This window comes from Salmo salar, chromosome ssa25, assembly GCF_905237065.1.
Source record: "Salmo salar chromosome ssa25, Ssal_v3.1, whole genome shotgun sequence".
Taxonomy (NCBI): Eukaryota; Metazoa; Chordata; class Actinopteri; order Salmoniformes; family Salmonidae; genus Salmo; species Salmo salar.
In genome coordinates, this window is record NC_059466.1 from 8255596 (window position 1) to 8278288 (window position 22693).

Here is a 22693-nt window from a genome sequence, read left to right on the forward strand (position 1 = left end):
ACTAACCAGTACTCGCCTTAGCAGAGCTGTTTTTGCTGTTTTGCTGTTATCCAGAGTGTTGGTGACTGCAACTATGCTGCTGGCAACAATTTACGCATATTCAACGTGGGTGTTGAGTTTTCGTAAATTTGTCAGCTATTGTAGCTTGCTAGACTATCTTACCCGTGCTCTGAAGTCGGAGTAGATAGCTTTTAAATTCGTTATGTCTATCAACAGTTGTCGCAATGACATTCTATTGAAGGTTGCACTCCTGCCCTTCAGAAATTCAGAGTGTTGTCAGATTGTTCGTTCAGAGCGCAGACTGGATGCTCTGGCCGATGAGTAGGGCTGATTCAAGCGTTCTGACCTTACAACAGCAGTCAAGCACCCAAGCTAACTGGCTAACATTGGCTAGCTACTTCCAGACAAAAATGACAGAACACCCCACTCTGACCATATTACTCGCCCTAGCAGAGATAGTTAGGCTGTTTTCATGTTATCCAGAGCATTGGTGACTGTAACTGTGCTGCTGGCAACAATTTAATTACGCTTTTTTTGCCGACGTTTACTGACGTGGCCCATATTCAACGGGTGTTGAGCGTTTGTAAATTCATCAGTTATTCTGTGCTCTGGCACACTGAGACCATAGTGCTCTGGAATCGGAGTAGATGGCCAAATTGAATTTACCAACACACCCGAAATGGTTACTGGCATAGTGGAGTCTTTTGTTAAGACATATAGCTAGCTTGCTCGTTAAACAATGAACCATAATCCGAACAATCTACCCTGCATGAATCTGCAGGTAGCTAACCAACTAGGTGCAATTAGGCTTTAACTAGCAAAGCACATGGCGCTGAGATACTAACAATAAGATCATACACGTAACGTTAGTTAGCAAGCCATCCAGCTAACATTTGCTAACTACCAGTATTATTTAACTTGAAATGAAACCACTTTCTGTCAAAATTAGAAACGTGTAACATCTGAAAATGTAGCTAGCTATACTATTTTACCAATTTACATCATGGATGGATGCGTCTCCTGTCGGATGCCATGGTTGCCCTTAGTTTGAATAAGTAATCCAGAGACAGGTTGTAACGTGGGTAAACAGTCCTGTCAGGTGCAACATACACAAAACAGGAAACAACCACCCACAAAACACAGGAAAAAAAACACCCCTACTAAATAGGACCTTCAATTAGAGGCAACAAGGAACAGCTGCCTCCAACTGAAGGTCAACCCAAGAAACTAAACATAGAAATAGACACACTAGAATAAACATAGAATATACTAACATAGAACATAAACCAAAAACCCCGAAACACATAAAACAAACACCCCCTGCCACGCCCTGACCAAACTACAATAACAAATAACCCCCTTTACTGGTCAGGACGTGACACAGGTGTTTTCTCTATCTCCTTAGCTATCAAACTCAAATTCCATACATAAAAAAGCTTTAGACAGGATTACCAGCTCAAATAGACAGAAGCGTGCTATATGGCAGACCAATCCGAACTCATTTCTCGGCATGTCCAGTCCACTCATTAACTCAGCCAATCATGACTAGCTTGAAGGTTACTGTCTTTTTCTGTGGCTAAACCGTAATTTAACAATTGTATTTGTATTTACAGATGGCATGGAAGATTGTTATTAAGGCACGAGAAAATTCATGCATTTCACATGCAGAGAAGTTATGTTCAAAAGGCTCTCCTGTGAAGTAGTGACCTACAACATATGCCTAGTTTCATGAACAAGTCACTTATACAGTACCAGTCAAAAGTTTGGACACACCTTCTCATTTAAGGTTTCTTTATTTTTACTATTTTCTATGTAGAATAATAGTGAAGACATCAAAACTATGAAATAACACAGATGAATGGAATCATATAGTTACCAAAAAATATATTTTATATTTGAGATTCTTCAAAGTAGCCACACTTTGCCTTGATGACAGCTTTGCACACTCTCTACACTATCTTAACCAGCTTCATAAGGAATGGTTTTCCAACAGTCTTGAAGGAGTTCCCGCATATGCTGAGCACTTGTTGGCTGCTTTTCCTTCACTCTGCGGTCCAACTCATCACAAAACATCTCAATTGGGTTGAGGTCTGGTGATTGTGGAGGCCAGCTCATCTGATGCAGCCCTGCATCACTCTCCTTCTTGGTCAAGTAGATCTTACAAAGCCTGGAGGTTTGTTTTGGGTCATTGTCCTGTTGAAAAACAAATGATAGTCCCACTAAACGCAAACCAGATGGGATGACATATTGCTGCAGAATGCTGTGTTAGCCATGCTGGTTAAGTGTGACTTGAATTCTAAATAATTCACAGACAGTGTCATCAGCAAAGCATCCCCACACCATTGCACCTGCGGAACCACACATGCGGAAATCATCCGTTCCCCTACTCTACATCTCACAAAGACACGGCGGTTGGAACCATAAATCTCAAATTTGGACTCATCAGACCAAAGGACAGAATTCCACGGTCTAATGTCCATTGCTCATGTTTCTTGGCCCAAGCAAGTCTCTTCTTATTATTGGTGTCCTTTAGTAGTGGTTTCTTTGCAGCAATTCGACCATGAAGGCCAGATTCACACAGACTCCTCTGAACAGTTGATTTTGAGATGTGTCTGTTACTTAACTCTGTGAAGCATTTATTTGGGCTGCAATTTCTGGGGCTAGTAACTCTAATGAACTTATCCTCTTCAGCAGAGGTAACTCTGGGTCTTCCTTTCCTGTGGCGGTCCTCAAGGGAGCCAGTTTCATCATAGCGCTTGATGGTTTTTGCGATTGAACTTGAGGAAACTTTCAAAGTTCTTGAAATGTTCCACATTGACTGATCTTCATGTCTTAAAGTAATGATGAACTGTTGTTTCTCTTCGCTTATTTTAGCTGTACTTGCCATAATATGGACTTGGTCTTTTATCAAATAGGGCTATCTTCTGTATACCACCCCTACCTTGTCACAACACAACTGATTGGCTCAAATGCATTAATAAGGAAAGACATTTTAGAAATGTACTTTTACCAAGGCAAACCTGTTAATTGTAATGCATTCCAGGTGACTACCTCATGAAGCTGGTTGAGTGTCACGATCGTCGTAATGATTGGACCAAGGCGCAGCGTGAGTAGCGTTCCACATCTTTATTATAACGTGAAACTCCAGCAAAAATCAAAAACAATAAATGAATCAAACAAACCGTGAAGACAGTGAAATGCAAACAGGCACCTACACAAAAACAAGATCCCACAAAACACAGTGGGGAAATGGCTGCCTAAATATGATCCCCAATCAGAGACAACACTAAACAGCTGCCTCTGATTGGGAACCAAGCACACCAACATAGAAATAAACAACATAGAACACCCCCAGTCACGCCCTGACCTACTATACCATAGAGAACCAAGGGATCTCTATGGTCAGGGTGTGACATTGGGAGGGCGTGACAGTACCCCCCCCAAAGGGTGTGACAGTACCCCCCCAAAGGTGCGGACTCCGGCCGCAAAACCTGAAACCAAATATGGAGGATGGGGGTGATTAGTGTTGGTGGCGGCTCTGGTGCGGGACGAAGTACCCGCTCATCCCGACAGCATCGGGGGCAGCTCTGGTGCAGGACGAAGAACCCGCTCAGCTCGCAGATCCACCATCTTTGGTGGTGGCTCTGGTGTGGGCCGAAGAACCCGCTCAGCTCGCGGATCCACCAGCTTTGGTGGCGGCTCTGGTGCGGGCCGCAGAACCCGCTCATCCCGCGGATCCAGCCATGGACTCGGGCTGAACACTGTGCCTGGACTGGACCTCGGTGTCAACGAAGGCTCCTGCCATGGAGCGGGACTGGACACCAGCCCTGGCCTGGACATCGGTGCCGATGAAGTCTCCTGCCATGGAGTGGGACTGGACACCGTATCTGAACTGAGCACTGGCGCAGAAGAAGACTCCGGCCATGGATCAGGACTGGATGCCGTGCTTGGACTGGGCATTGGCGCAGAGGGAGGCTCCTGCCCTGGAGCGGGACTGGACGCCTTACCTGGAAGCTCCGGACCGTTGACCCCCGATGGAGGCTCCGGACCGTTGGCCCCCGCAAGAGGATCTGGACTGTGGCCGTCGCAGGAGGATCTGGACTGTGGACGTCGCAGGAGGTTCCGGACTGTGGACCGTCGCAGGAGGTTCCGGACTGTGGACCGTCGCAGGGGGTTCCGGACTGTGGACCGTCGCAGGGGGTTCCGGACTGTGGACCGTCTCAGGAGGTTCCGGACTGTGGACCGTCTCAGGAGGTTCCGGACTGTGGACCGTCGCCGGAAGTTCTGGACTGGGAACTGTTGCTGGAAGCTCTGGACTGGGAACCGTCGCCGGAAGGTCTGGACTGGGAACCGTCGCCGGAAGGTCTGGACTGGGAACCATCGCCGGAAGGTCTGGACTGGGAACCATCGCCGGAAGCTCTGGACTGGGAACCGTCGCCGGAAGGTCTGGACTGGGAACCGTCGCCGGAAGCTCTGGACTGGGACCGTCGCTGGAAGCTCTGGACCGTCACCGGAAGCTCTGGACCGTCGTCGGAAGCTCTGGACTGGGAACCGTCGCCGGAAGCTCTGGACTGGGAAGGCGCACTGGAGGCCTGGTGCGTGGAGTTGGCACATGACGTACTGGGCTGTGGAGACGTACTGGAGACCTGGTGCGTAGAACCATCATCAATGGTACCGGTTCGATGACACGCTCCTCAAGGCGAGTGTGGAGAGCTAGCACAGGACGTACAGGGCTGGGAAGGCGTACTGGAGACCTGGTGCGTGGAGCCGGCACAACTTTCACCAGACTGATAGCACGCTCCTCAGGACAAGTATGGAGAGCTGACTAAGGTGGCATTAAATCGATAACACGGTCCTTAGGGCAAATGTCGTGCATCCTCCACCAATTCAATAACTCTCTCATTTCTCTTTCCAAATTCTCCATCAACTCACTGACGGTCTCTGATTCTCTCCGTTCACTCTCCTCCAGTTTCTCCCTCTTCTCCCTGACTGGCTCTGGTTCACACCTCGGTTCCGCCGACCACCCCTTGTGCGCTGTCTTTTGGGCTGTCTTTGTGGCTGCGAACCCCGGCGTCGTCGCTGTCCTCCCTTCTCTCCTTGCGTCTGCTTCCACGGCAGGCTTTCGTATCTTGCCAAGATTTCCTCCCAAGTCCAGGATATTCTCTCCTCGATCTCCTCGTAAGTCCAGGAGGCCATCTCCTCCTGGGCACGCTGCTTGGTCTTGTTGAGATTGTGGGATCTTCTGTCACGATCATCGTAATGATTGGACCAAGGCGCAGCGTGAGTAGCGTTCCACATCTTTATTATAACGTGAAACTCCAGCAAAATACTAAAACAATAAATGAATCAAACAAAATGTGACGACAGTGAAATGCAAACAGGCACCTACACAAAAACAAGATCCCACAAAACACAGTGGAGAAATGGCTGCCTAAATATGATCCCCAATCAGAGACAACGCTAAACAGCTGCCTCTGATTGGGAACCATACCAAGCACACCAACATAGAAATAAACAACATAGAACACCCCCAGTCACACCCTGACCTACTATACCATAGAGAACCAAGGGATCTCTATGGTCAGAGCATGACAATGAGAGAATGCCAAGAGTGTGCAAAGCTGTCATCAATGCAAAGGGTGGCTACTTTGAAGAATCTCAAATATAAAATATATTTTGACTTATTTAACACTTTTTTGGTTACTATATGATTCCATCTGTGTTATTTCATAGTTTTGATGTCTTCACTATTATTATACAATGTAGAAAATAGTCAAAGTAAAGAAAAACCCTTGAATGAGTAGGTGTGTCCAAACCTTTTACTGGTACCCTAATTTAAAATACAAGTCGATAAGTGTAGGCAGGGCCATAAGCATATAGGTAAACTGGGATTTGACAAACGAGTTAAACAAGTTGATATTTCCACTAATAGACAGGTATTTTCCTTTCCATGATAGCAAGATCGTATATATTTTTTGCTAACTTCATATTAAAATGTATTGTTTTGAGATCAATTCTTTCTTTCGGAATATGAATACCCAGTATGTCCACTTCACCGTCAGACCATTTTATTGGTAAACTACATGGTAATGTAAAAGTCAATTTTTTTTTACTGATCCATTACATAATATACACTGCTCAAAAAAATAAAGGGAACACTTAAACAACACAATGTAACTCCAAGTCAATCACACTTCTGTGAAATCAAACTGTCCACTTAAGAAGCAACACTGATTGACAATAAATTTCACATGCTGTTGTGCAAATGGAATAGACAACAGGTGGAAATTATAGGCAATTAGCAAGACACCCCCAATAAAGGAGTGGTTCTGCAGGTGGGGACCACAGACCACTTCTCAGTTCCTATGCTTCCTGGCTGATGTTTTGGTCACTTTTGAATGCTGGCGGTGCTTTCACTCTAGTGGTAGCATGAGACGGAGTCTACAAACCACACAAGTGGCTCAGGTAGTGCATCTCATCCAGGATGGCACATCAATGCGAGCTGTGGCAAGAAGGTTTGCTGTGTCTGTCAGCGTAGTGTCCAGAGCATGGAGGCGCTACCAGGAGACAGGCCAGTACATCAGGAGACGTGGAGGAGGCCGTAGGAGGGCAACAACCCAGCAGCAGGACCGCTACCTCCGCCTTTGTGCAAGGAGGAGCGGGAGAAGCACTACCAGAGCCCTGCAAAATGACCTCCAGCAGGCCACAAATGTGCATGTGTCTGCTCAAACGGTCAGAAACAGACTCCATGAGGGTGGTATGAGGGCCCGACGTCCACAGGTGGGGGTTGTGCTTACAGCCCAACACCGTGCAGGACGTTTGGCATTTGCCAGAGAACACCAAGATTGGCAAATTCGCCACTGGCGCCCTGTGCTCTTCACAGACGAAAGCAGGTTCACACTGAGCACGTGACCGACGTGACAGAGTCTGGAGACGCTGTGGAGAATGTTCTGCTGCCTACAACATCCTCCAGCATGACCGGTTTGGCGGTGGGTCAGTCATGGTGTGGGGTGGCATTTCTTTGGGGGGCTGCACAGCCCTCCATGTGCTCGCCAGAGGTAGCCTGACTGCCATTAGGTACCGAGATGAGATCCTCAGACCCCTTGTGAGACCATATGCTGGTGCGGTTGGCCCTGGGTTCCTCCTAATGCAAGACAATGCTAGACCTCATGTGGCTGGAGTGTGTCAGCAGTTCCTGCAAGAGGAAGGCATTGATGCTATGGACTGGCCCGCCCGTTCCCAAGACCTGAATCCAATTGAGCACATCTGGGACATCATGTCTCGCTCCATCCACCAACGCCACGTTGCACCACAGACTGTCCAGGAGTTGGCGGATGCTTTAGTCCAGGTCTGGGAGGAGATCCCTCAGGAGACCATCCGCCACCTCATCAGGAGCATGCCCAGGCGTTATAGGGAGGTCATACAGGCACGTGAAGGCCACACACACTACTGAGCCTCATTTTGACTTGTTTTAAGGACATTACATCATAGTTGGATCAGCCTGTAGTGTGGTTTTCCACTTTAATTTTGAGTGTGACTCCAAATCCAGACCTCCATGGCTTGATAAATTGGATTTCCATTGATTATTTTTGTGTGATTTTGTTGTCAGCACATTCAACTATGTAAAGAAAAAAGTATTTAATAAGATTATTTCTTTCATTCAGATCTAGGATGTGTTGTTTAAGTGTTCCCTTTATTTTTTTGAGCAGTATAGTATACATCATAATTTGGTTGTAATCTGGATAATCTATGAGGCTATGGAGGAATACAAATTGTGTATTTAAAAGAAAACATATATCAGCACTTGTTTTCTAGCCCCTGATAACTGTTTGATCTGATTTTAATAGCTAACATTTCGATGGCCATAATAAATAGATATGCCGATAGTGAACAACCTTATTTTACTCCTCTTGACAGTTTACTACTTTCTGAGAAGTAGCCATTATTTACTATTTTACACCTAGGGCTTTTACACATATTATTAACTCATTGTATAAGAGATTCATTTTCCAATCATTTATATATAAATTCCAGTCATACTTTATCAAAAGCTTTTCAAAGTCAGCTATGAATACCTGGCCTGGTTTCCCAGAATTTTTATAGTGTTAAAAAAAAATCTGTATTTGTCTTATATTACCTCCAATGTGTCATCCATGTAAATAAACTGTCTGATTAGAAATAATAATATTTGACAATACCTTTTTAATTATATGTATTTTGCTAGAATCTTTTCATCACAACACTGAAGTGTAAGAGACCTCTTCTTTTTTTTATGGACTTGATCTTTATATTTACCACATGGGTCCTGTTTCAGTAGTAGTGAAATCATACCTTCTTGTTGAGTGTCTGATAATCTACCATTCTTATATGAGTGGTTAAAACATGCTAATTATGGTCCTCTGGGTACATCAAAAACGGTGTGGTTTGGCCTTCACATGAGTACAGCTGTTCATTTTACATTATTAATAGAAAAAAATTCTTACAATTACCTTCGTTTGGTGGAGATGGATGAAATTAAACCAAAATATATGCTTAAAGTGTTTTGCTTCCTCTATCCAAATATCGTTTGGTGAATCATGGGTGACTCCATAAAAGAGTTATAAAAGATAAATAATGAATTGATAAAATATTGATTTTGGACTTTACTACTAAATCTCATCGAAACGCCCATAGAAACACGAATATCCACATTCATAAATGGCAAAAAGTACATTAAAAACATGTATTTTGAAGTGTCTGTCCTGAATAGGATATATTAAAAAACTCATGAAGTATATGTATCTTTTTATTTTTACACATATGTAGTTGGGGTCGGCACAACACTGCCTTCGTACTTCCATTTGTTTTTTTAAACCGGTACTGGTTACCTTCTGAGGAGTCCTGTGACACTTGTGGGGGTCGTAAAGCAAAACAAAGAACACCATCTCCCCTATCCACGTTGGGCTCCCATTAGTTTGTAGCCCAAATGGTTCGGACGCTACCAAACAGAAGATGGCACATCGACGGTGCCGATTTCAAACGAGTGTCCTGACACTGGGAAATATATTTTCTCGAAACAAAAATATTATGTTTTCAGCTGTTTGAAGATGGTGTATAGAACCAAAAGTAAAAGATGAAAAAATAAAAACCAGAACAAGAGGCATAAAATTAGCACCATAGAACAGATCTAAAAAAAATACATTTCTATGTGAATTTGGTCGGGTCGCCCAAAAAGTGACATATTACAGCTTTATAGCCCCTGACAGACGGTAAAGGGCATGCGGTTGCCACGGCACTGTACAGTGCTGTCAGCCTGATTAACTTTTCATTTGGAGACGGTGACATAGTAATGAGGCCCGGCCAGGACAAAGCCTGACCTTATTTATGACAATGCGGTCGACACCTCTGAAAGCCTGTTGTTGTTGTTAAGGTGCCTTTGGCTAGGGGTGGGGTGTGTTTGTGTATGGGGGTGGGGGTGGTGCGTGCAGGTGTGCAAGACCAGTGTTAGAACACACACACTATGTACAACCATTATCCTCATTGTCTTAACCGAGGGATTAGAAGATTACTAAAATGTGGTTTAGTATTTGAGAAGGCAGTCTCAATAGACTAGTTCATACGTCCCCCATCTCAAATATCTTTCCAATGGAGAGCAACAGAGGACAAAGAACATTGTACCCCACATGGTAGTATAGAAACAGTCCCTATATAGGAGAATTTCATTAAAAAGAGATAAATTAAATTCCATCTCCTCTGCTCTTGTCCTGAAGATAAATATCTGTGGGAAAACAAATCATTGATCTTCCCAAGAGCACAGAGGAGCACAGAGGAGCACATTCTTTAAGCATATGGTCTGAGGAATGGTGTGTGTTTTGTCTGTAGATGAAAAGTCTATCCAGAAGTGTACACTTCATTAAGTGTCTGAAAGCCTTGGTTGTTTCCACAGCACGTCTGACAAATACAACAATCATGTGGTTGTGTGGGTGTGTGTGAGAGAGCGAGAGAAAGAGAGAGAGGAGAATCTAAGTGGCCTGCAGAGTGGAAGATCACAGCTTTATGAGTTTCAAAAATATTTTAAGTTTCAAGTTTTTATTGTGTGTGTGTGAGTGTTTGTGTGTTTGAGTGTTGGTGTGAGTGTGTGTTTGTGAGTGTATAATGCGCATTGTGTGAGTGTGCATAGAGACTGCAAAAATAAAATAGAACCGTGCAGATTGTCCGTGTAGCCATTTTGTTAGCTATTTAGCAGACTTTTGTCCTGGAGATACAAGCTGTTCAGGAGCCTGTTGGCGTCAGACTTCATGCTCTGGTACCAACTTGCCATGCAGAAGCAGAGAGAACATTCTATGGCTTGGGTGGATGGAGTCTTTAACAATTTTTCTGGGAGCTTGACCCCAGTGATGTACTGGGCTGTCCGCACCACCATCTGTAGCGCCATACGATCGAGGACAGTGCCATACCATACCAACAGATAAGATAACTTCAAGATGGCAATTTAACAAGACAATCATTGTTTAAGAGATGAAGAGATAACGACTTTGCCTTCCAATCTAAGCTAGCTTGTAACTGAGCTTTCGAGATCAGTGAAGTACTACCAGCTTTAAAATGTTTTATAGGGTGTCCAATCAAAAATACATATTTTGACCAATGGGTAAAATCAGGTGTGAAAGTAGAATAAATGTCTTTCCGGTATGGGACCACCTAAGTGAGCACGCGCTTGTCAATCACTTCAAAGGGCTCCTTTACTAGGCTACCCGCGCATATTAGTCCACTCGCTACATACAGTGCATTCGGAAAGTATTCCATTTTCTTTTACGTTACAGCCTTATTCTAAAATTGATTAAATAAACACATTACTCATCAATCCACACACAATACCGCAAAAAGACAAAGTGAAAACAGGTTTTTAGAAATGTTTGCAAATGTATTAAAAATTAAAAACAGAACGTAAGATGAGACTCGAAATTGAGCTCAGGTACATCCTGTTTCCATTGATCATCCTTGATATGTTTCTACAACTTGATTGGAGTCCACCTGTTGTTAATTCAATTGATTGGACATAATTTGGAAAGTCACATACCTGTCTATATAAGGTCCCACAGTTTACAGTACATGTCAGAGCAAAAACCAAGCAATGAGGTCTATGGAATTGTCCGTAGAGCTCCGAGACAGGATTGTGTCAAGGCACAGATCTGGGGATGGGTACCAAAATATTTCTGCAGAATTCAAGGCCACCAAGAACACAGTGGCCTCCACCATTCTTACATGTAAGATGTTTGGAACTACCAAGACACTTCCTAGAGCTAGCCGCCCGGCCAAACTGAGCAATCGGGGGAGAAGGGCCTTGGTCAGGGAGGTGACCAAGAAGCCGATGGTCGCTATGACAGATTTCCAGAGTTCCTCTGTGGAGCTGGCAGAACCTTCCAGAAGCACAACCATCTCTGCAGCACTCCACCAATCAGGCTTGTATGATAGAGTAGCAAGATGGAAGCCACTCCTCAGTAAATGGCACATGACAGCCCTCTTGGAGTTTGCCAAAAGGCACCTAAAGACTCTCAGAACGTGAGAAACAAGATTCTCTGGTCTGATGAAACCAAGATGGAACTCTTTGGCTTGAATGCAAAACGTCATGTCTGAAATAAAGCTGGTACCATCCCTATGGTGGTGGCAGCATCATGCTGTGGGGATGTTTTTCAGTGGCAGGGACTGGGAGACTAGTCAGGATCGAGGGAAAGATGAATGGAGCAAAGTACAGAGATGAAAACCTGCTCCAGAGCGCTCAGGACCTCAGACTGGGGCTACGGTTCACCTTCCCACAGGACAACGACCCTAAGCACACAGCCAAGACAATGAATGACTGGCTTCGGGACAAGTCTCTGAATGTCCTTGAGTGGCCCAGCCAGAGCCCATACTTGAAGCCGATCGAACATCTCTGGAGAGACCTGAAAAGAGCTATGCAGCAACGCTCCCCATCCAACCTGACAGAGTTTGAGAGGAACTGCAGAGAAGAATGGAGATACTCCTCAAATACAGGTGTGCCAAGCTTGCTGCCAAAGGTGCTTCAATAAAGTACTGAGGAAAGGGTCTGAATACTTATGTAAATGTGATATTTCATTATTTTTCAAATAAATGTAAAAACCTGTTTGTGCTTTGTCATTTTGGGGTTTTGTGTGTAGATTGAGGAGACCCCCCTCCCCCAATTTCATACATTTTAGACTAAGGCTGTAACGTAACAAAATGTGGAAAAAGTGAGGGGGTCTAAATACTTTCCGAATCCTCGGTATTGCACAGTAAATGTGCAATAAAAATTGGAAACAAACAAACTACTTTACTCAGTGTCTAAACCCCACTATATTTAACATACTATATACACTGAGTGCACAAAACATTATGACACCTGTTCTTTCCATGACATAGAGTGACCAGGTGAATCCAGGTGAAAGCTGTGATCCCTTATTGATGGCACTTGCTAAGTTAAATTTACATTTTAGTCATTTAGCAGACGCTCTTATCCAGAGCGACTTACAGTAGTGAATGCATACATTTCCTAAAAAAAATTATCTTTTTTTTCTCCGTACTGGTCCCCCGTGGGAATCAAACCCACAACCCTGGCGTTGCAAACACCATGCTCTACCAACTGAGTCACACAGGACACCAATATATTTACATTGTAGTCATTTAGCAGACGCTCTTATCCAGAGCGACTTACAGTAGTGAACGCATACATTTCATACATTTTTTTCTCCGTACTGGTCCCCCGTGGGAATCGAACCCACAACCCTGGCGTTGCAAACACCATGCGCTACCACGAGCCACACGGTATACTAAGTCCGCCTCAATCAGAGTAGATGAAGGGGAGGAGACAGGTTAAAGACGGATTTTGAAGCCTTGAGGCAATTGAGACATGGATTGTGTATGTGTGCCATTCAGAAGGTGAATGGGCAATAGGATGGGAAATCACATACAGAACGAGCAGTATGGCTGGTGGCAGTGTCATGCTGGAGGGTCATGTCAGGATGAGCCTGCAGGAAGGGTACCACATGAGGGAGGAGGATGTCTTCCCTATAACGCACACCGTTGAGATTGCCTGCAATGACAACAAGCTCAGTCCGATGATGCGGTGACACACCGCTCCAGACCATGACGGACCCTCCACCTCCAAATCGATCCTGCTCCAAAGTACAGGCCTCGGTGTAACGCTCATTCCTTTGACGATAAACGTGAATCTGACCATCACCCCTGGTGAGACAAAACCGCGACTCGTTAGTGAAGAGCACTTTTTGCCAGTCCTGTCTGGTCCAGCGATGGTGGGTTTGTGCCCATAGGCGACGTTGTTGCCGGTGATTTCTGGTGAGGACTTGCCTTACAACAGGCCTACAAGCCCTCAGTCCAGCCTCTCTCAGCCTATTGCAGACAGTCTGAGCACTGATGGAGGGATTGTGCGTTCCTGGTGTAACTCGGTCAATGGTTTCCATCCTGTACCTTTCCCGCAGGTGTGATGTTCGGATGTACCAATCCTGTGCAGGTGTTGTTACACGTGGTCTGCCACTGCGAGGACGATCAGCTGTCCACACTGTCTCCCTGTACCACTGTCTTAGGCGTATCACAGTACGGACATTGCAATGTATTGCCCTGGCCACATCTGCAGTCCTTATACCTCCTTGCAGCATGCCTAAGGCACGTTCACAAAGATGAGCAGGGATCCTGGATATCTTTCTTTTGGTGTTTTTCAGAGTCAGTAGAAAGGCCTCTGTAGTGTCCTAAATTTTCATAACTCTGACCTTAATTGCCTACCGTCTGTAAGCTGTTAGTGTCTTAACGACTGTTCCACAGGTGCATGTTCATTAATTGCATATGGTTTATTGAACATGCATGGGAAACAGTGTTTAAACCCTTTACAATAAAGATCTGTGAAGTTATTTGGATTTTTACGCATTATCTTAGAAAGACAGGGTCCTGAAAAGGGGACGTTTCTTTTTTTTGCTGAGTTTATCTGGCAAGTCTTTGTTTTCAGGATTGTTTCTCCTATGTTGAAAGCTCTGATGAAAGGTGTGAGGCTGACATGTTAGGTATTGATAACAGTGTTACTTTGCAAGCGCAGAGCTTCTTTTCTTTGAATGACATGTGAATGCTTCTGACGTACCTGCTGAAGTAACCCGCAAAGTGTATTTCATTTATTTGTTTCTCAGTCTATCACCACGCATGGCAGGTAATCTAGCGGTTAAGAGAATTGGGCCAGTAACTGAAAGATTTCTGGTTCGAATCCCTGAGCAAGGAAAGTGGAAAAATCTGCCCTTGAGCAAAGCAGTTAACCCTCCAACAGCAACTGTGCCGATGATGTCGATTAAGGCAGCCTCCCGCACCTCTCTGATTCAGAGTGGTTGGGTTAGATGCAGAAGACATATTTCGGTTGAATGCATTTAGTTTTGCAATTGACTAGGTATCTACAGCCCCACTCCCCAACCATCTGTGAATCAAAGGACAACAGTCCCAGCAGGAATTCCCTCAGTCTGGCTTCCTGTGGTGTTGCTGAGGCATCTATATCTGTAGCTCCATCGCATGAGACTCAGTCAGATACGGTTGCTGGGTTCACTCTTAACTGTTCCATTTCCCTCTATAGGGCAACTTATCCTAACGCCAATCCCGACAGTATCACTCTCCCATCAGCACAAATGAACAACGTGCCTCACTCTGCCAGCAGACATCGGAGAGCCGGTCTCTCCTCCCAGAGCTCTGTGTATTTATTAAATGCCAAATCACTCTCTGTTCGCTGTTTGAGAGCTCTCCAAGCGAGGTACGGGGAGCACCGGCACTATGCTGTGGATGGATGAGCGCCTCGTACACAGCCTGTAATTTAGATTTCATTACGATAACGGCACAGGTACAGTAGAGGGCAGGCGGAGTGGAGGGGAGGTAAGAGGGAGGGATGGGGAAGGATGGCGCCATGATGGATCACCCAGGATAGAGTGCAGAGAGGTGGGTACGAACTAGTGGAGGGGTGGGTGGTAGCGGGAATGTACTGCCAGGCTATGGTGATGGAGATTTGGGCAGTATACAAAGAATACGATTTACAGTACATGCTTCAGAGGCCTTATAAGGGAGCACTTTTGCTAGTGTGAGGCAATGATGGTGAGTCACTCATTAAAATGCAAATCAATTCATAACATTTTTGACATGCGTTTTCCTGGATTTTTTTGTTGTTATTCTGTCTCTCACTGTTCAAATAAACCTACCATTAAAATTATAGACTGATCATTTCTTTGTCAGTGGGCAAACATACAAAATCAGCAGGGGATCAAATACTTTTTTCCCTCACTGTACCTTATCAGCTAAATTGTCTTATTAACAGGTTTCAACAAGCAAAATGATCAACATTATTAAATTGTGACATTTCATGACTTTTCACCACCTCACTACTAACCCATAACCTGTGAGGACGTTGAAACACAGAGATTCATGAGGTAACCAATCGTAACTTCAGAGGGATTGCATTTTTGCATTTTTTTCTGCATGACATTTCCTGTAATTTTTAACATTATGTTTCCAATATGCGTGCGTTTTCAGGCTAGATGATTCCTTGATTAAAATAAGCCTTTTTGAGAACTGTAATCTACCCGATAGTTGAACTAAACTAATAATCAATTACCGTAAATTCCGGACTATAAGCCGCAACTTTTTTCCCAGGCTTTGAGCCCTGCGGCTTAAACAATGACGCGGCTAATATATGGATTTTTCCCGCTTTTTAAAAAAAAAATTCAAGAAAAAACACATTCTGTGACGTACTCAGTTTTTTGGAGGTATGAAGCTTTCATTAGACCAGTGAAATTCCCGAACGGGTTAAGGTCAAACAACTTTTTTGTTTACTGTTTAGATTAAATTGAGCGCTCTCAAACTTCCCATCATTCTGATTACGGTAGTCATTTTGTCAACCTCATCATGGCAAAAGACACGGAGAAATGCATATGATGCAGCTTTCAAGTTGAAGGCGATTGATCTGGCTGTTGGAAAAGGAAATAGAGCTGCTGCACGGGAGCTTGGTCTTAATGAGTCGATGATAAGACGTTGGAAACAGCAGCGTGAGGAATTGACTCAGTGCAAAAAGACAACTAAAGCTTACTGATCATTTTTTATTTTTTGTTACAAGCTGTGTTTCGTTAAAGCCTATTTATTTTTGTTACAAGCCGTGTTTCGTTAAAGCCTATTTATTTTTGTTACAATCCGTGTATCGTTAAAGCCTGTGTAAAGTTCATTTGATTCAATGTACCGGTAGGCACCTGCGGCTTATAGACATGTGCAGCTTATTTATGTAAAAAAAAATAAATTAAAAAAAATTCTGTGGGTGCGGCTTATATTCAGGTGCGCTTAATAGTCCGGAAATTACAGTAGTTAGTCAATTATTAATAATTGAATCTCTGAAATAGCTATGATTTGTGGATATTAGTGAACACATTTTAAAGTCATTCCATTGAGTTTGATCTAATTTCCTTTTTTGAGAACATGCAATTACGGAGACAAATTGCAGCTGAGATCTAACCAATTTTGCTACGCAAACCAATGTCTCTTATACCATAGTGTGCTTAACCTTCGTAGTACTTTGCAAAACAAGTGACTCATACATTCAATTTACTTCAACTTTATGATCATAAGATGTAATTGACATCAGCAGCTTCTCAATTTAACAAAATGTTATGTGTAATTAAGACAGATTTAATGTTCTGCTACTTATTCTGGTAATTATACTTCAAAGCATGATTATATTTGAATAAATCAAGAACATAAAGTATGCTCCAATGCTCGGGTCATGTGCTCTCCATCAACCATTCTATCTCCTAAAAGGGAAACGTAATTGAAGTTGTTTGTAAAACTTTACCACCTTGTGAACTTCCCATCCTGTTTTTAACAGGTGGGTTTTGGTTAAAGGAAAACCCCACCCAAAAACTATATTTTGGTATTGTTTCATTAGTCCGTTGTTGACATAGTCCCAAAATACAGAAATCATCCCTGTATGATGCATTTTGTATTTTGAAAGTTACATATCCTGAAAACTGACAGGCAAAACTTTGAAACAAATACCAAAATATAGGTTTTGGGTGGAGTTTTCCTTTAATTGTGCTTGGCAGTTTAAATCGCTATCTATCCTAGGTTTTTGATGTTTGTCAGTGTTGTGTATTATGTGTATTACGAGTATAACGTCACTTTGAAACCTAGTGAAAATTCCCACATTGTGTGGACAATAAGGTTTTACCATTCTATTCTAGATTTTGTAACATTAAAGCGGCATTACCTGTTCTTCACACTGTATTTTTTTGTGTAGGGCCTATTATGTGTATAATGCCACTGTAACACATAGTGAAAATCCCCCACATTGTGAAGACGATAACATTTTTGCTATTATATTCTACGATGTAAGGTACCTTACCTGTCCTTCACACTGTCACTTCTTCACTTTCTCAAGTAAGGCTGTGACCTTATAGCCTGGTAAACCAGATTGAATGCTGTACTTCCCATTCTTTCACTTCACATTTCATGCAGCGATATATATAACTAGCGCAGCGTTCAGTCTGGTATAACCAGGCTAATGACTTTAGGACTTCCCTGAAGCTTTAACCGCTATTGGTTGTAGTCGCTGAGGACCCTCCAGGCATTTCCCAAGGCTAGCAGTAGCAGGATTCATTTTCGTTGCCTTCCTCTCTCTGTTCAAGGTCATGCAGAGTATATTTGCGATGATAACTCTCAGCTGAGTCTATTTGTATCTTTGCTTATGCCTCTTGTATCCCCTTCAAGGTCCAACATAGTATTTTTGTGAATAAAACCCTTCCCGAAAATAATCTATACTTCCCTCACTAGGGCTAACTTCCTCCAACAAACCTCTGCTTTTGAGGGTTTTTGTAGAATCCACAAGTGGTCCAACATAGTATTTTTGTGAAGAAAACCCTTTTGGATAAATTATCTATAGTTCCCTTACTAGGGATAACCTTTCCATTGAATGCTGTTATCAGCTAATGTACAGTATTCACTGATACAAAACAACAAATCTCTGCTTTCAAGGGTTTTTGTAGAATCCCCAAGATCATCATACACTCTTAGAAAAAAGGCTACCAAAAGGGTTCTTCGGCTGTCCCTATTTGAGAACGCTTTGAACAACCATTTTTGGTTCCATATAGAACCCTTTTTGGTTCCATGTAGGGTTACGGTTAGGGTTAGTCACAATCTGACAGAGGAACAAATGGTTTGATATAATGCCCCTTTCAGTATCTCTCACCTCAAAGTACCCCTCCCTTCCCTGATAGACATCTACAGGGAGTAGAGATAGCATCTAGCGTGTGGCTAGCAATCTTGACTGTTTTAGAGTATTCATCCCTGCCCTGCAGTTGAGTTGAGTTAGTTTTCATCAGGTCTGGATTTTCGAAATTCTACTGCTACCCCAACCTGGGTTTCGTACACACTCTGAGTAATGTGGACAGCTAGAGCTCTTCTCCCTCCTCCTTCTTCTCTCCTTCCCCCTTCTCTTCCCCACCACCCAAATCCTCTTATCAGTCCCCTCAGCTCTCCTCTGATCCCCTCATCTACTCTCACTTTCTCCAGTACATCCTCTCTCTGGAACTTTCTTTCTCTGGGTCTCCGCTCAATTTGTCATGCCTGTGTGTGCTCATTCACTCTCAGGTTGTATGTACCAACCCTTGTCTACTGGTACTTTAGTATCTTATGAAGGGGATTTTGCTCTCTTAAAAATACTAAGACTACTCCAAAGGAGGCTTTTTAGAAGGACGTTGCAGTAAGTTATTTATTTTGGAGCTACTCAACCTGACACATTGTCTTGTCCTCAGACGGTAGCCTTCAGAATGTCATTGAACTGGGGTCATTTGATTGTGATTGGGACTGATGGTCTGTCGTGTCATTTATCCTCTGAATGGTAACAGGTTAATATTTGATGAGAAAAGACAGCCTGGAGGCCCTGTCTCTGGTAACATTGATCTTTACTGATCCCATGTGCTATCTCCCTTTCATTTTCCGAGGGTGGAGAGGGCCAATCTGAAATGGATCCCTGTGCACTACATTTGGAATCTGGTCAAACTCTGGCCAAAAGTAGTAGTGCACTATGTAGGGAATAACGAGCCATTTTAAGTGAAATTATAGGTGTTATTTAATCCTTTTGTATGAATAACCTCCTCCTCAATGCCAACGCAGGCAATAGCCACCACATCACTCCGTCTTCTCCATATTCTGGGTTAAGTGTTTACAATGGCTCTACACACTGCACACTGCCTTGGCTTTTGTGTGTTTGGCATAAAACATCACTTCAATGTCAAAGACTGCTCGAGGCCCCTCAAACTCATTCTTTCAACTTCAACCAAACTCTGCTGCCTTCCCTCTCTCCAATAGCATTGCTCTGACTGAAAAGTCAGTTTTTTTTAAATAAGGAGCCTTGAGCGTAGTAATGCTATCGCATGCAGTACAAATGTGGAGATTCTGTAAAGTAGCCGCTTTGATATGAGAAGCACTGTTGAAACAGCGCTCTGTGCCATGCAAATACCTAGGAAACGTATTGATTTGGAATTATGGAAGATGAATACATGTATAATTTGTCTTCATTACACCAGATCTGAATATTGACTTTGTATTCTTAATGGTGTGTGGTTTAGGAGTCTAATGCTCCCAAGTGAATTCTGAATACTTAAAGGGAAGGTGTTTCATATTTCATCGCAGCCCAAGTAGGAGAATTGTAAGATGCCGCCCTAAACAGGATCCCAGTCCTTCTGGGTGAAGGCATAGTAACGTTTACTGATTCCTTTCTGTTGAATTGAACATGGGATTTGGATGGAATAGAAACATGTTGCTGTGACCAAGTGGGTTTGAACCCAGTGTCGTCTGCATGCCAAAATCCTAAATTCAAATTAAAGCCTAGGTGTACTGTATTACTTCAGGGAGCTAACAAGTCTGTCTCTGGCAAGGTTACTCATCACTTAATCAAGCATAGTTCACCAAACCACTAGTCTTGTGTGGCCAGCCTTCTGAAATACCATGTCGTTCACTCGACTATTAGAAGTCTGGGTAATGGTGACATTCAGTGTTCTCACATTTGATTGGCTCGTAGTATACATTTTCTTGGGGTTTCGTTTTTTGTTGTTGTCCATGCCTTGTTTTGACCTTTCTCGGTAGAATATAGATGGAAACAAGTATTGCTTTGCCAGTCACTTATCCAAAAAGACGCTGTGTTTCCCCAAAAAATTCTGACGTGCAACAAGTTAGCATTCATAATCTACAAAACTATGCCGCATTCGTTTTGTATCTTATGCATGCTAGTTTATTGCAAGATTTTTTTAGAAACACTGTCACATTTTCAGCTTTTGTCCTTTTTTCTATTTGTTGTCCAAATCAATTATCAGGTATACATTACAAGGGCATTGTAGCATTAAGTCGATAAAATATAAACATATCAAGTTCAAAAAGCTATCTCCATACATCTACACATTCACAATAAAACACATTCACCTAATTACATTTCACTAATAGTCAAATGAATAGTGTATATAACCTGAGGCAATTCAATCAGTATAGTATTTAGCATATACCATCAAAAGCTATTGGGCATGTAATACCATAAAGTTATACCATAAAGGGCTTTATTATATTATATAGAGCTCACTATATAGCACTTTCCATAAAGGTACAAATGACTGTAGACCTGTGCTAAACAATGCTACAAACATTACGTTATCAACCCTCAACACATGAGCTAACAATAGCTGAAACCCAATAGCCTAGCGCTAGCTAGCTCTTAGCAAAGCACATTTTTGGTTAGTATAAAGCTAGGGAACTGTTAAATTCTATTTTCTTACAAATATAAACACTTTCAACACATTCTATCATCACATTGCATATGTACGCATATAGTAAACTGAGCCTTCATTCATAGAAAATAAACCAAATAGCATGGAGATAAATCATTGATATAATGACTTAAGCATGTAGAATAGATTTGTAGTTGTAAACACAATTTTCAAGTGTGTAACTGATGAGTTGTAAACATGAAATAATAATCTGTAGTTGTAAACACATTCTCAAACTCTGGGAGGTGGGGCCTGTTTCGTCTTACCAATTAGATGAGGTTTACATAGAACAGCATACTCTGCACTGGTTAGTTGGTGACAGGTCACATGGGCCGTGATGTCTGGATGACGTCCGTTACCAGGCTACCACTGAGACTGGTTGTGCAATGTCCACCAATGAAGCCCAGCTGTTAGCTGTCATGGCAGGTAAGTTTAAATATCTTTATTTTATGGCTAAGTAGTATCTTTTTTCTTCTTTGTAATACTTTTTGAAAGCTATTGTCCAATTCATTGTTATTAAGAGTTTGTAACTCTAACTTTGTAGTCTGATACTAGCTACAAAAATGTATTAGGTAAAGTTATTTTGCAAGCTATTTTTAAGATTGCTAGTTGGGTAACGTTAGCTTGATTCTGTATGTAGACGTAGCTAGCTAGCTAGAAAAATAATTAGAAAATTAATCAATAGTGTTAAGACCTAGCAATGGACATCAATCCCATTTTTTATTTATCACCCATTATTTATCCCATTATTTATTGATCGCTGGAGTTTTAGTAGAAGCCCGACTGAAGGTAGAAAATAATTAATTTAGCTTTGACATTGGCTGTATTCTGTGAAACTGTACTGCCCTTTGAGTAATGTTAAATCCTATTTAAACCCTTTACAATTGTCTGTCCCCACTCTGCAGGCTGTAATTCACTCCCAGTTAGACGTGGGGCCCGTTCAGGCCTCTGTCAGCTCCACAATGCCGTGAGGGACATAAAGGACATCCAGAAGAAGTCAGCAATGACTGGAGGCAAAGCATGCACACCATTGAGCACCTGAAGTACGTAAAATATGCTGGGATGGAAGACAGTCAGCTAGCCTCAGCCGTGGAGAACCTGAATAATATATTTTAAAGTATATTCAGCTGCACGATTATATGCCACTTCATTGGGAACTATTATAGTTGTCTTGCATTGCTTTTGATGTGACACTATACAGTTACAATGTATTTGTGTATTAATATGTATCCTTCCTTCTTGTGCAGTGCCTGCGATGGTGGGAGATACTCCGCTAATAATAGAGCATGCTGAGATGCTTGAGGGACACCACAAGCTGATGAACCTGGAGTGCTAATTCAATGACCTCAAGTATGATCAGTACCGCATGGGCAGCAATAAACACGCACAACATGAACCTCACTCGAAACTACTTTGGCAAGGTGCAGGGCCTGTCGGACGACCTGGCCAAGCAACTATGGATAGTGCTGCAGCGCGCCCTAGGCAAGGCTGGAGGCCACAGTGAGCATTGATGCTGGTGCAGTACTTCCCAACACAGTACAACACCTTGACAGGTTCTTTAAGCTCTACCACAACACTGAGTCCATGAGGGTGCAGGAACTGGCTGCAGAGGACCTGACGGCCAACAAGATTGTGTCCCTCCTCACCTGTGTCCTTAATTAATACTTACAAAAGTAAGTCTGTACTGCCCTCACTGTAACTCAAGTAGCATTAGTGATATCCGGGCATCAATCCAACCATACCTTTCTATTTTAATGTTGCTGAACTAGTTGCGTAATAACACAATTTGGACTGGTGCCCAGATATCACTGATGCTACATGACCTAACGGCCAACAACATTGTGCCTCTCCTCACCTGGTTCCTCAATTAATACAAAACTAAGTCT